This window comes from Scyliorhinus canicula, chromosome 18 (assembly GCF_902713615.1).
Source record: "Scyliorhinus canicula chromosome 18, sScyCan1.1, whole genome shotgun sequence".
NCBI lineage: Eukaryota > Metazoa > Chordata > Chondrichthyes > Carcharhiniformes > Scyliorhinidae > Scyliorhinus > Scyliorhinus canicula.
The window spans coordinates 19,542,561-19,557,042 of NC_052163.1; the positions used below are offsets into that span (position 1 = coordinate 19,542,561).

At 45.6% G+C, this 14,482-nt stretch overlaps 1 non-coding gene across 1 annotated transcript; it reads left to right on the forward strand.

The window, feature by feature from the left end:
• The first annotated feature begins 10,688 nt into the window (after positions 1 to 10,688).
• trnag-gcc lies at positions 10,689 to 10,759 on the forward strand. Its single transcript has one exon. It is a non-coding gene; the product is annotated as a tRNA-Gly (tRNA).
• Positions 10,760 to 14,482: the final 3,723 nt, after the last annotated feature.

Below are 14,482 nucleotides of genomic sequence, written 5' to 3' on the forward strand. Positions count from 1 at the left end.
ATATTGGGTTTCAGATCCTTTGCAATTTAGCCCACATTTCTCTTGGTAACTAACCTCTGAGAGGGTGGTCCGGTAACGACTTCATTTATTTTGTAAAAGTCTTGCTTATAAATGGAATGTGCCCAATAAAGATCTTAAAAAGAAGAGAAGCAAAACATACTGCTGCGCAGGCATGTTGCTGAGGTAATACACTGTCCTGGGTTGAGGGAAATAGTCGGCTGCGTGTTTCCTCCACATGTTGATATCGTTGACCGAGACCCTATTCGATCGGCTTAAGCAGACACAGGAAAGCACACACTACTGTAACGCTATTTTATTTGGGTATTACAATCTTCAAAATCAATCACATAGAATATGACTCAGTCTCACAGCTGAGCTCTAGGTGTTACCCGCAACTAGTGAAGGAGGCTGGCCTGGCTACAGTCACTCGGTGTGGATGTCTTCTTCTCTATGAGCTCTGAGCTCAGGGATCCTTCTCCATGATGGTTACTCCTAGGTTGTCGCTGACGATGTTTTCCGATGTTCCTTCTTTTATTCAGGATCTGTTGGTGCTGTGACATGATACACAAGCGCACCAGGCCTGAGTTCTATTGTCTCGGCAAGCCTTAAACTCATTATTAGAAATGAACAACTGTTTCAGCCAGGGTGATTAAATCAAGATCCATTGCCCTCAGAAATACTCATGTCTGACAAGCTATTAGCAAATTATGGAGTCTGATGGCATCTTTGTTTATCGTTCTTCCTGTTGCAAAGTTGATCTCTACTGTCTCAAAGTTAATTACTTACTCATAGCATGGTCTTTTGTCCTTTTGTGTTAACGTGATGAATACTGTAATTGGGTAATCATAAAGTTCCGTTTAGCAATAATGAGTTTCTGTGTTGACTTGAATGGTCTGGCAGACAGGCAATATTCATTCCAACCAGGGCCTTTTTGATGGTCCCTGCTTTTGGCCTAAGTGTCTTTTACCCTCTGTCATCCTGTCCCCAGTACCAAATCCAGTCTCAACTACTGGGCTTTCAAAGGAAGGTGCCGACCTCAAGAGAGAAAATGAGGAATAAAAGCCTCAGGGAAACTGGAGTCAAGCTGCGTCATTGAAGATCATCAATAGGCATTAGATGGAGCAGGTCTATGCAGTGGCATGGCTGTGCGCAGTGCTGTAAAGGCACTTACCTCATGGTTTCATCCCTTCTCGACTCCTTTACTTTGTCAGGTGTCTCGAGGCCCGGAAAACCCACTCACATGTGGTTAACAGAATGGCTGTGAAAGTGAAAGCAGGCAGCTTCATTATAAACTGTAAATGATTAACCTGCTTCCCGTAGATGAACCGTAAGCGGCCATCTCGAGGAGGCCATCTCGAGGCAGGCTTAGTCGTCTATGCGGCATTTTTGCATTTTAACCTCCAGCATGGCCTCAACCGAACCATTTCTGCAAAGCAACATACAGCCCAATATTGTAGCAGGAACAAAACATTTGTCCAAGGACATTTTAGTAAAGTGACTTCAGATCGAAGGGATTCTCAGATGCTATCATAGTATAACAGCTTTCCCGAGACTGCCCACTTCAGCCTTCCAGGTTACAGGTCAATAAAAGAAGCAGAACTCAAACCAATAACAACCTGATATAGTTGGCTGTGAATCTGTTGCGCACTGTTGGGTTTACTTACATAAACAACAATCACTGACTCTGAAGAAGTCATTCATTTTGTGAGGTCTTAGCATGGTAAGAGCCAAATATTACTTAATATCAACCACTTACTCCTCTTCACCCCCCTCCCAATCCACCGTGCCATCAAACATAACCCTGCCCTACCTCTTCTTGAATGAATGGAGATGCCAAATATGTTGACCAATCTGCGTTCACCTCAAAAGCCTATTCCCATAGCAACTAAATGTTTACACTAACAAATAACATGAGAGTACCGACAACAGTTAATTGCAGATTAGTATCACTGATAATCTAGTCATAGAAAAACTTCATTGCAGTTTCACAAGTGATGATTAGATAAGGTGGGCTTGGTATTTACATTTCATTAAGAGATCGCTCTTCTTAATATCTGACTGGGGACTATGTAAACTCTCACACTATCCTGTCGCTACTTAAAAAGAAATATTGTAGTTGACATGTATTGTTGATATTTAGGGATTTCCTCCTGATCACCATTGACTTCAATTTTACGAAGGCTCCTTGATGCCACATTCATTCAAGAGCAGCCACTCTCGCCTTCCCTCTGGAATTCAGCTCTTGTGTCCATGTTTGAAATTAGGCCCAAAGTCCAGTGGTCCTAGTTAAGCACAAACTAAGAATCAGCAAACTGGTTATTGGTGAGTAAATGCTTTTTGATAGAACTGTCAATGACGTCTTCCAACACTTGGGTCTCTGGATTACTAGTCCAGCAACAATACCACTATACCACCGCCATCCCATTTGTAGGTCATTTCAGTTAAGAATCAAGTGCATTGTTAATTAATAATAATCTTTATTGTCACAAGTAGGCTTATATTAACACTACAATGAAGTTACTGTGAAAAGCCCCTAGATGCCACATTCTGATGCCTGTTCGGGTACACAGAGGGAGAATTCAGAATGTCCAAATTCTCTAACAGCACGTCTTTTGGGACTTGTGGGAGGAAACTGGATAGAAATTGTCCCATTGGGCAGACGCAGCATGGGTTCATAAAGGGCAGGTCATGCCTAACTAATTTAGTGGAATTTTTTGAGGACATTACCAGTGCAGTAGATAATGGGGAGCCAATGGATGTGGTATATCTGGATTTCCAGAAAGCCTTTGACAAGGTGCCACACAAAAGGTTGCTGCATAAGATAAAGATGCATGGCATTAAGGGTAAAGTAGTAGCATAGATAGAGGATTGGTTAATTAATAGAAAGCAAAGAGTGGGGATTAATGGGTGTTTCTCTGGTTGGCAATCAGTAGCTAGTGGTGTCCCTCAGGGATCCGTGTTGGGCCCACAATTGTTCACAATTTACATAGATGATTTGGAGTTGGAGACCAAGGGCAATGTGTCCAAGTTTGCAGATGACACTAAGGTGAGTGGTAAAGCGAAAAGTGCAGAGGATACTGGAAGTCTGCAGAGGGATTTGGATAGTTTAAGTGAATGGGCTAGGGTCTGGCAGTTGGAATACAATGTTGACAAATGTGAGGTTATCCATTTTGGTAGGAATAACAGCAAACGGGATTATTATTTAAACGATAAAATATTAAAGCATGCCGCTGTGCAGAGAGACCTGGGTGTGCTAGTGCATGAGTCACAGAAAGTTGGTTTACAGGTGCAACAGGTAATTAAGAAGGCAAATGGAATTTTGTCCTTCATTGCTAGAGGGATGGAGTTTAAGACTAGGGAGGTTATGTTGCAATTGTATACGGTGTTAGTGAGGCCACACCTGGAGTATTGTGTTCAATTTTAGTCTCCTTACTTGAGAAAGGACATACTGGCACTGGAGGGTGTGCAGAGGAGATTCACTAGGTTAATCCCAGAGCTGAAGGGGTTGGATTATGAGGAGAGGTTGAGTAGACTGGGACTGTACTCGTTGGAATTTAGAAGGATGAGGGGGGATCTTATAGAAACATTTAAAATTATGAAGGGAATAGATAGGATAGATGCGGGCAGGTTGTTTCCAATGGCGGGTGAAAGCAGAACTAGGGGACATAGCCTCAAAATAAGGGGAAGTAGATTTAGGACTGAGTTTAGGAGGAACTTCTTCACCCAAAGGGTTGTGAATGTATGGAATTCCTTGCGCAGTGAAGCAGTAGAGGCTCTTTCATTACATGTTTTTAAGGTAAAGATAGATAGTTTTTTGAAGAATAAAGGGATTAAGGGTTATGGTTATCGGGCCAGAAAGTGGAGCTGAGTCCGCAAAAGATCAGCCATGATCTCATTGAATGGCGAAGCAGGCTCGAGGGGCCAGATGGCCTACTCCTGCTCCTAGTTCTTATGTTCTCATGTTCTTATAAACCGGAGCACCCGGAGAAAACCCACGCAGAAACGTGGAGAACGTGCAGATTCCGCACAGACAGTGACCCAAGCTGGGAATTGAACCTGGGACGCTGGCGCTGTGATGCCATAGTGCTAACCACTATGCTACCGTGCTGCCCATCTGTGGGCCAGACTGGGTAAAAACTGAAGATTTCCTTCTCTAAAGGACATTCTTTAACCTACATATGTGGCATGGCTACTCCTCGAATAAAAAAATTGTCCGTCAGATGAATACTATCCTTATTAAAATGTTGGCATTTTGCTTAATGTTGCTTCCTGCTCCAGCATTGTTTTGTCCCTGGACCGGTAATAACCCAGCTGGGAGCAAACTTTTCCAATGGTGCTCTGCAATGAACGTCAAGAGGTTACATAATTCTGATCCAAGGCGATCTGTCCTTTCCTCCTTTTTGGAAAGCATTTTTTCTCCCTTTTTCAACCTCATTGCATCTTAACTACTAACCTTTTTTTTACCGTGTTTATTCTTAGGATGTCAACAGCACTATCTTAACTGTATTTATTGCTCAACCTGAATTGCCCTGGCATTATTCAAACTCACCATGTATACACTCACATATATACACTACTCCTGGCAGGGGTGGCACCTTCCCTTCCCTGAAGGGCATTTGTGAACTGTCACTTTTTTTCTGATAACACTCCCAAAAACATTACCAGCTTTTCTACTTTCACAACTTGTTAAATTTGAACTCCTGACCTCTGGATTGAGAACCCAATGCCATAACCAATAAAACGTTGATAGTGTCCAACTAATCTCAGAAAACGGATAACAGGTAATAAACTGAAAGCCTATGATCAAGTCTGAGAAAACTGATAGAAACAGCCCTCGATAAGGCAGCACGGTGGCGCAGTGGGTTAGCACTGCGGCCTCAAAGCGCCGAGGTCCCAGTTCGATCCTGGCTCCGGGTTGCTGTCTGTGCGGAGTCTGCACGTCCTCCCCGTGTGTGCGTGGGTTTCCTCCGGGTGCTCCGGTTTCCTCCCACAGTCCAAAGATGTGTGGGTTAGGTGGATTGGCCATGCTAAATTGCCCGCAGTGTCCTAAAAAGTAAGGTTAAGGGGGGGGTTGTTGGGTTACGGGTATAGGGCGGATACGTGGGTTTGAGTAGGGTGATCATTGCTCGGCACAACATCGAGGGCCGAAGGGCCTGTTCTGTGCTGTACTGTTCTATGTTCTATGTTCTATGTGCAAGATAGGTGGATTGGCCACGCTAAATTGCCCCTTAATTGGAAAAAAATGAATTGAGTATTCTAAATTTATTAAAAAAAGAAAAAAAGTAACAGCCCTCGATGTTCTCTAATGGATTGAGCTCACAGCAAAATCCTGCTAAACAATTGGGTATACCCTCAAGTTTACCCAATGGGATTTACATACAGCGGAATAATGAAAGATTCCCAACCACTAGGCTAGGTTAAAATTGCTTTGAGTAGCTACAAATTCAAGAGGCAACTGATCAACAATTAGCAGAGAATATGAATAAGGAGCTGAGAGCCGGGGCATGTTTTTTCTGTTTCGTCTTATAGTCCATCTAACTAACGTTGTGTATTCATGGGAAAATTGGCAAAGACGAATTTATTACCCATCCCTAGTTGCCCAAAGAGTCAACCATTTAGTATGGGGCTAGAATCAAATGTAGACAAAATTAGTTGGGGATGTCAGGTTCATGCTAGTGAACGATTCGGGTTTTTACAACAATCCAGCAACAACTTTCATGGTTAATTCTTTTCCCGGTAACACCCAGCAATTACCAGATTTATTGAACACAATTCAACTTCAAATCACTCTGTGACAAGTTGTGAACTCATGACCTTCAGATTGCTATCTCAGTATCATTGCTACTAGGCAACCGTATCCTACACAGCAATGGCCCCTTTCCAGCGTGGTTTATTTCTCTATTCCTGAAGGAAAAACAAGATAGGAAGAGAAATTCTCTGGAGAAGTTTTTGCCAGGATCCCAGGATTACAGTCAAATATTATTCCAGACACCAACAACTCAGGTATAATGGCCCTGGTCAAGGATGACAGGATCAGCCATGGGATGCTGTTCAACCAGGCTGTCAACTGCAGAATGGGCACACGCCAACTAGTGTTTGACCTTATGATACAGAGGTGACAATCTTGACGAACCGTCAAATGTTAACCTACAATATGACATGAAGTTTCAGAGGCACGTGCTTTCATAAGTCCATATCCCAGTCTGTTTACAATACCTAATTACACAGAAGTAAAACCGAAAACTTTAAAACATGCTGAGAAACAAAATATGTCTTTTATTTGAGACGCTACTATAATTAATGCATTTTCAACATAATTGTGGTTACATTTGAAAACTGCAGAGAAAATGCTTGCAACGGGACCCTCCAAGGTAAAGGGTGAACTTTTAAAATGTCAGCATAAGAAATACAATACTATAACCACATTTCAGTGCAAAGTTTCCTTACTTAACTCCTTTAGTCAAGTACGACATGCCTGAGAATGTGCCAGTCATTGAATTACTGATTGCACCCAAGTTAAGAATCTCCCCCGTTTGGTATTAGTCATCATCTCTTTAATTAAAATTGCACTTGTAAACATATATGTATAGCTACATATATGTGGTTGATGATGTAATCCTATAATGGGAATGAAAAGCCCAAGAATGTTTTAGTTTAGTCGTATTGGTCATTGGACCAGTAATTCAAAGACCCAGGGTAATGCTGTGGGACCAGTGTTCAAATCCTACCTTGGCAGATGATTAAATTTGAATTCAATAAAAAGCTGGAATTAAAAGTCTAATGATGATCATCAAACCATTGTTGCTTGTTGTAAAAGCCCATCTGGTTCATTCATGTCAGGATGGTGACACAGTGGTTAGCACTGCTGCCTCACAGCAGCATAGACCTGGTTCGATTCCAACCTTGGGTGACTACCTGTGTGGAGTTTGCGCATTCTCCCTGTGTCTGCACGGGTTTCCTCCGGGTCTTCCGGTTCCAGCCCACAGTCCAAGGCTGTGCAGGCTAGGTGGATTGGCCATGATCAATGCATGGGGTTATGGGGATAGGGCAGGGGAATGTGCTGAGGTAGAGCATTCTTTCAGAGAGTGAGTGCAGTGCTGCTGGGCTGAATGGGCTTCTTCTGCACTGTAGTGATTCTTTGGATTCCTTTAGGGAAGGAAATCGGTCGTTTTTACTTCATCTGAGCAATGAGGTGGACTCTTAAATGCTCTCTGAAATTGCCTAGAAAGTCAGTTGTATCAAATCAAATAAGTCAATAAAAAGGAATTAAACCAAACAGATCACCCAACCCAGGATAGTCAACCTGGGCACCAGAAATGGCAACAGCAAACTCAGCCCTGTCAACTCTGCAAAGTCCTCCATCTGGGCTCCTGTGCTAAAAATGAGAGAGCTGTTTCACAGACCAGTCAAGCAACAGCAGGACAGGAATGGCAGGACAGACCCAGCAGAGATGGAGGCACAGTGGGAAACAGGGTCAGAAGGCTGTTGCCTCAACATTGACTCTGGACCTCCAGGAAGTTTCTTGGCATCTAGTCAAACATGGGCAAGGAAAATTTATGCTGATTACCATGTACTGCCTCTCTCCCTTAGCTGATGTATCAGTGCTCGTCCATATTGAACACCACTTAGAGGAAGCAATGAGGGCGACAAAGGTTGAAAAATACACTTTGGATGGGGGAATTCAATGTCCACTATCAAGAGTGGCTCGGTAGAAAAACCACACCAAACTGGCTGAGTTCTAAAGGGCATAGCTGCTAGACTGGGTCTGCAGCAGATGGTGAGGGAACCAACGAGAGGGAAAAACATACTTGACCTCATCCACACCAATCTGCCTGCCAGAGATGCATCTGTCCATGACAGTATCAGGAAGAGTGGCCATTGCACAGTCCTTGTGGTTACAAAGTGCCAATTTCACATTGAGAATACTCTCCATCATGTTGTGTGGCACTAACACCATGCTAAATGGGGTAGGCATCAAACAGATCTAGCAATTTAAGATTGGACATCCATTAGGTTATGATCAACAGCAGCAGCAGAATTATACTCGGCCACAATCTGTAACCTCATGGCCCGGCATAGCCACCCACTGTACCATTACTACCAAGCCAGGGGATCAAGCCTTGTTCAATCTATAGTATGGGAGGGCATGTCAGGATCAGTACCAGACATACCGAAAAATGATATGCCAACCTGGTGAAGCTACGACACAGGACTAATTGTGTGCCAAACAGCATAAGCAGCAAGTGATAGACAGAGCTAAGCAATTCCACAATCAACGGATCAGATCTAAGATCAACAGTCCCTCCACATCCAACAGTGAATGGTTTTGGACAATTAAACAACTCACTGAGGGAGGAGTCTCCACAAATTTCCCCATCCTCAAAGATGGAGGAGCCCAGCACATCAGTGCGAAAGATAAGGTTGAAGCACTCGCAACAATCTTCAGCCAGGATTGCTGACTAGATTATCCAGGTTGGCCTGCTCTGGAGGTCCCTGCATCACAGATGACAGTCTTCAGTCAATTTGATTCAATCCACATGATATGAAGAAATGGTTGATGACACAAGATACTGCAAAGGCTATGGGCTCTGACAACATTCTGGCAATAGTACTATGCACTCCAGAACTTGCCACGCCTCTAGCCAAGCTGTTCCAGTGCAGCTACAACACTCGCATTGTGGAATGTGGAAAATTTCTAGGTACATCTGATATACAGAAAGCAAGGCAAATCCAACCCAGCAAATTACCGCTCTATCATTCTACTCTCGATGATCAGTAAAGTAATGGAAGGGTCATCAACAGTGCCAGCAAGCAGCACTTGCTTCGCAATATCCTACACAATAATGCTCAGTGTGTTCTCCCAGGATCACTCAGTTCCTGACTTCATTGCAGCCTTGGTTCAAACATGGACAAAAGAGGTGAATGCCAGAATCAGCTGAGGGTGACTGCCTTTGATATTGAGGCAGCATTTGACCAAGTGTCGCATCAAGGAGCCCTAGCAAAGCTGGAGTCGATGGGAATCAGGAGGAATACACTCCACTGGTTGGAGTCATATCTACACAAATGAAGACAGTGATGGCTGTTGGAAGTCAATCATCTCAGTTCAAGAACACCACCGCAGGAGTTCCTTTGGGTAATAACTTAGGCCTAACCATCTTCAGCTTCTTCATCGATAACATTCTTTCCATCAAAAGGTCAGGGGCGGGATTCTCCGTAAACCGGCAGGGCGGGCCACTCTGGCACCCAGGGGTGGCGTGAACCACACCGGCATCGGGCCGCCCCAAAGGTGCAGAATCCTCCACATCCTCAGGGGCTAGGCCGCCGCTGGAGTGTTTAGTGCTGTGCCAGCTGGCATGGAAGGGCTTGGAGCCACGCCAACTGGCGCCGAAGGGCTTGCACCAACCGCCACGCGTTGGCGCATGCGTGGTAGCGCCAGCGTGTGCTACTTCTCCGCATCGGCCATGGCGGAGGTTGACAGCGGCTGGTGCAGAGGGAAAGAGTGCCCCCACGGCACTGGCCCGCCCGCCAATCGGTGTGCCCCGATCCCAGGCCATGTCACCGGGGCCAGATCCCTCCACACCCCCCCCCCCCCCCCCCCCCCAAGGACTCTGCAGGCCGCCCTTAGAGCCAGGTTCTGCCGGTAAGGACCTGTTGTGATTTACGCCGGCGGGACTCGCCGAAAACGGGCGGCCACTCGGCCCATCGTGGGCCGGAGAATCGCCGGGGGGGGGGGGGCCGCTGCCAGCAGCGGCCGACTGGCACGCCGCGATTCCCACCCCCGCCAAAACCCCGGCACGAGAGAATTCGGCAGCCGGCGGGGGCGGGATTCACGCCGCCCCCGGGCGATTCTCCGACCCAGCCGGGGGTCGGAGAATCTCACCCCAGAAGTGCAGATGTTAGCTGATAATTGTACAATCTTAAGCATCTTTTACGGCTCCGCAGATACTGAAGCAGTCCATATCTCAATGCTGTATGACCTGAACGATATACAGGCTTGGGCTGATAAGTGGCAACTAACTTTCAAGCCACATAATTGCCAGGCAATGACCATTTCCAACAAGAAAGAATGTTACCCCCTTGACATTCAATGGCATTACCATCACTAAATTTCCCCCATTATCAACACCCTGGGAGTTACTATTTACCAGAAACCAAATTGGACTAGCCATATAAATACCGTGGCTGCAGGAGCAGGTCAGAGTCTAGGACTCCTGTGGTGAGTAACTCACTTCCTGGTTCCCCAAAGTCTGCCCACCAAGGCAAAAGTCAGGAGTGTGATGGAATATTCTCCACTTGCCTGGATGTGTGCAGCTCCAACAACACTCGAGAAACTCAATATCATCGAGATCAAAGCATCCTGCTAAATTAGCAGCCCTTACACAAAGCTTGCACCACTCACCAGTGGCAAACTGTGGCAATCGTTTGTACCATCTACATGATACACTGCATGAGCTCACCAAGGCATCTTAGCAGCACCTTCCAAACTCACATACACTATCATCTTGAAGCACAAGGGCAGCAGACACATGGGAATAGCACCGTCTGCAAGTTCCCCTCCAAGCCACACACCAGCCTGTCATTGAATTATATCGCTGTTTCTTCACTGTCGCTGGGCCAAAATCCTGGAACTCCCTCCCTCACAACGCGATAGATAGATAGATAGATAGAACAGTACAGCACAGTACTTTGCATTGGTGGTTCAGTGGTAGAATTCTCGCCTGCCACGCGGGAGGCCCGGGTTCGATTCCCGGCCAATGCATCGCACCTCTTTTTCATTCCTCTGGCCAGCTGTTTTTCATTCCTCTCTGCATTCTTACCACCACCTTTCTTTCATCACAACTACATTTTCACCATACACTCCCTCCGCATCAATCTCTTTAAAAAAAAAGAACAGTACAGCACAGAACAGGCCCTTCGGCCCTCAATGTTGTGCCGATCATTGTCCGAAACCAAGATCAAGCTATCCCACTCCCTGTCATTCTGGTTGAGCGTGTACCTACATCACATGGACTGCAGCAGTTCAAGAAGACAGCTCTTCATCATCTTCTCAAGGGCCATTAGGGGTGGGCAATGCATGCTGGCCCAGCCAGTGACACCCACATCCCGGGGGACCGAGAGTCGCTGGCAAGGCCAGCACTCATTGTCCAATGGTAATTGCCCTTGAACTGCCTTCTTGAACCACTGCGCTCCATGTGGTATAGATGCATCAACATTGATTGTTCTCTGTAGCTGTTGATACAATAGAATGGTTTCCTACATCCTGGAGTCACGTGTAGGCCAGATCGGATTAGGATAGCAGATTTCTTCTAATGGTTTCTTGATTAACATTAATGAGGTTAGCACTTTATTTCAGATTATATTACATTTAAATTACCCGAGCGGCCCTGGTAGGATTTGAACTCATGTCCCTATATTACTGGTCCAGCAGCATTACACTGTGCTATCATCCTAGTGTGAAATGATATGCGGAAGGATGCCTCAAACCAACTAAAAACTAGATCTGTATCATTAGCCACTTGCAACAATTGATAATTTGGCTACATGGCCTATCTCGCCTTCCAATCTTTAATAAATTGCTCTCTTTTAACAATATAGATGTTTAAATAATTGGATTGTTAAAGGTTAAAAGGAAATTGAACACTAGGATTTAAATGCACGCTTGGAAAACATTCCATGGAGTGAAGAAGGTTAAGCTTATAAAACAAATGCCAATAAACACATCGACAAGATGAGTGTTAAATCCATTTTAACACCGAGGTGTGAAAATGTCTGGGCAAGAACTGATATTATAAAATTATAACAACTCTCAGCATGTCCTCCCGCTGACGAACAATAGAAGTGGCAGAAAGAAAACCTCACCATCTTTCAGGCAGGGTTGTACTCATGTTATGGCTTTGTCAGAGATAAAAGAGAAAAGCTCAAGCAATTTGATCACCATTAACACCTCAAAAAACGGTGAATCTTGTTTATTTGCCTGTACAAAATAAGTGCAACACAAACATAATTGTTACTTCTACATCTCGTAGAACAATCTTACCACATTGAAAAAAATAATGTGCATGCAAGTTGAGTAACTTAGCTCACAACTGTCCATTCACACTAATCTTATCAAGGTCCAAATTACCGAGACTTGGAACCAGCACTATGCATTATCCATTTAAATATTGAAACCAGTGAAGATCGGAGCTGCATCTGTGCAATATATTTTGATCTATCATCATTTAACACTATTATGAACATCTAGCAGGTATTGTGACTGTATAAGATCAAAAGAGAAAGCAAGAAGTTGGTCAACTAACTGAAGAATTAACCTGACAACTATCCTTGGACAGTCCTGGAGTGACAAGGACAGCAGATAACTGAAGGGATTTTGTTTCAATTGAAGAGTAGCCTGCTGAGAAGGGTTCATTTTTATGTCATAACTGTCATTGAAGGCAGCACTACAAAGAACAGGGGCGCGATTCTCCGCAACCACGATGGGTGGGAGAATAGCGGGAGGTTTGCTCCCGCACCTTCTACTATTCTCCCACCCCTATCAAAATGGCGTGTCCGGTTTTGCGACACGCCGCTCGGAGAAACGCGGGCCGCTGTTTTTCACGGCGGCCCGCGATTCTCCTGCCCAGATGGGCCGAGCGGCCTGCCGTTCCCGACCTGTTCACGACAGCGGCAACCACACCTGGTCGCTGCCGTCGTGAACATGGCGCGCCAGGTAAGTGTGGGGCCTGTGGGGGGCGGATCGGGGATCGAGCACCACACCATGCTCGGGAGGGGACGGGCCCACGATTGGTGCCCACCGATCGTCGGGCCTGCGTCTCAAAGAGACGCACTCTTTCCCCTCCGCCGCCCCGCAAGATCAAGCCGCCACGTCTTGCGGGGCGGCTGAGGGGAAAGGCGGCAATCGTGCATGCGCGGGTTTGAGCTGTCCAACCCGCGCATGCGCGGCTGACATCATTAGGCGCCGCCGCGGCGCCATTCTTGGCGCGTCGGGCCTTGAAGCCAGGGACAAGGCCCGGCAGCCGAGTTTCCCGGTACGGCCCTCCTATCCCCCCGGGGAGGGGAGAATAAGGGGCCGGGAGAGGCTTCCGACGCCGTCGTGAACCTCCCCGGGTTTCACGACAGCGTCGGGCCTTGCGGAGAATTCCGCCCCTGAAGTCTCTACTCAATAACTATTCATATCAGCTATATGTCTCATGAGCTAGTTATTCATAAATTAATGGATCAGTTGAAAGTTTACACCTCTCTGTATTGCTTCACGGACTTCAAATAGCCACACTCTGCAGCCAGACACAAATTTAAACACACAAAAGTCCCACATTGGCTAACCATCCCTATTGCAGCACGGCCCTTTGACGTAAAGAAATCTAAAGAAAGAAAGCGCTTTTGTACTAAAAAGCATTGTTATACCGTCAGAGACATTCTTTAACATCCAGCTATATCTCCACAGCTCTACTATTCCTAAAGTTATTAAATATTAATTACGGGTCAAATCCTGTGGATTATAATTGCAAATACATTTAAGCAAAACCTGAAAATGCCCATCATCATCATCATCAAATCCACTTATTTCCTCTGCTGTCTTGTTCATTTCCAGGTGGATATAATGGCTCTCTATTGCATACTGAAGGTCATGAGTTACATGCAGAAAGAAAGTAAACTTGTGTATACCCAATGTCTTTCATGCCCTCAAAATGTCCTAAAGTGTTTCATGGTTAACAATACGTTCAAAGTGCAGTTACTGTTGTATAATGTAGGGGAGTACAGTAATCAATTTATATACAGCATGCTGCCTCGCTTCCTCACTGCGCCAAGGTCCCAGATTCGATCCCGGCTCTGGGTCACTGTCCGTGTGGAGTTTGCACATTCTCCCCGTGTCTGCGTGGGTTTCGCCCCCACAACCTAAAGATGTGCAGAATAGGTGGATTGGCCATGCTAAATTGCCCCTTAATTGGAAAAAATGAATTGGGTGATCTAAAATTTTTTTAAAAAGAAAAATTTATATACAGAAATATCCCACAGACAACCATGAAATAAATGACCAGAAAATCTCTTATAAATGTTGCTTGAGGGATAACTGTTGGACAGTTAGACAGTGGAACAGCTCCCCTGTTCTTCTTTGATTGTGCCATGGGATTGTTTACATTAACTTGAGGAGAAAAACGGATGGCTGGTTTCCCTGATTTTCAGGCTATGTCCGGAGGATCCTTGGTGTTTTACATCAAAACAATCGGCGGCGCCCCAGCACCGATCCTCCGACCGGTGAGGGGACAGCAGCCACGCCACATAAAACATCCGGACTCCATGACAAAAACATCCGGAAAATTGCCGGGTCTGTGGCCGCGTATGTACGCAGCAACAACCTGCAGCAGTCACGCCGTACAACATGGCACCGGCCATGCGTGGACCTGACCTGCCAGATAGTGCTCCGCTGGACACGCCCTGACCACCCTCTGGCCATCCCCGACCAGTCCCCCCCAGCCCTTGC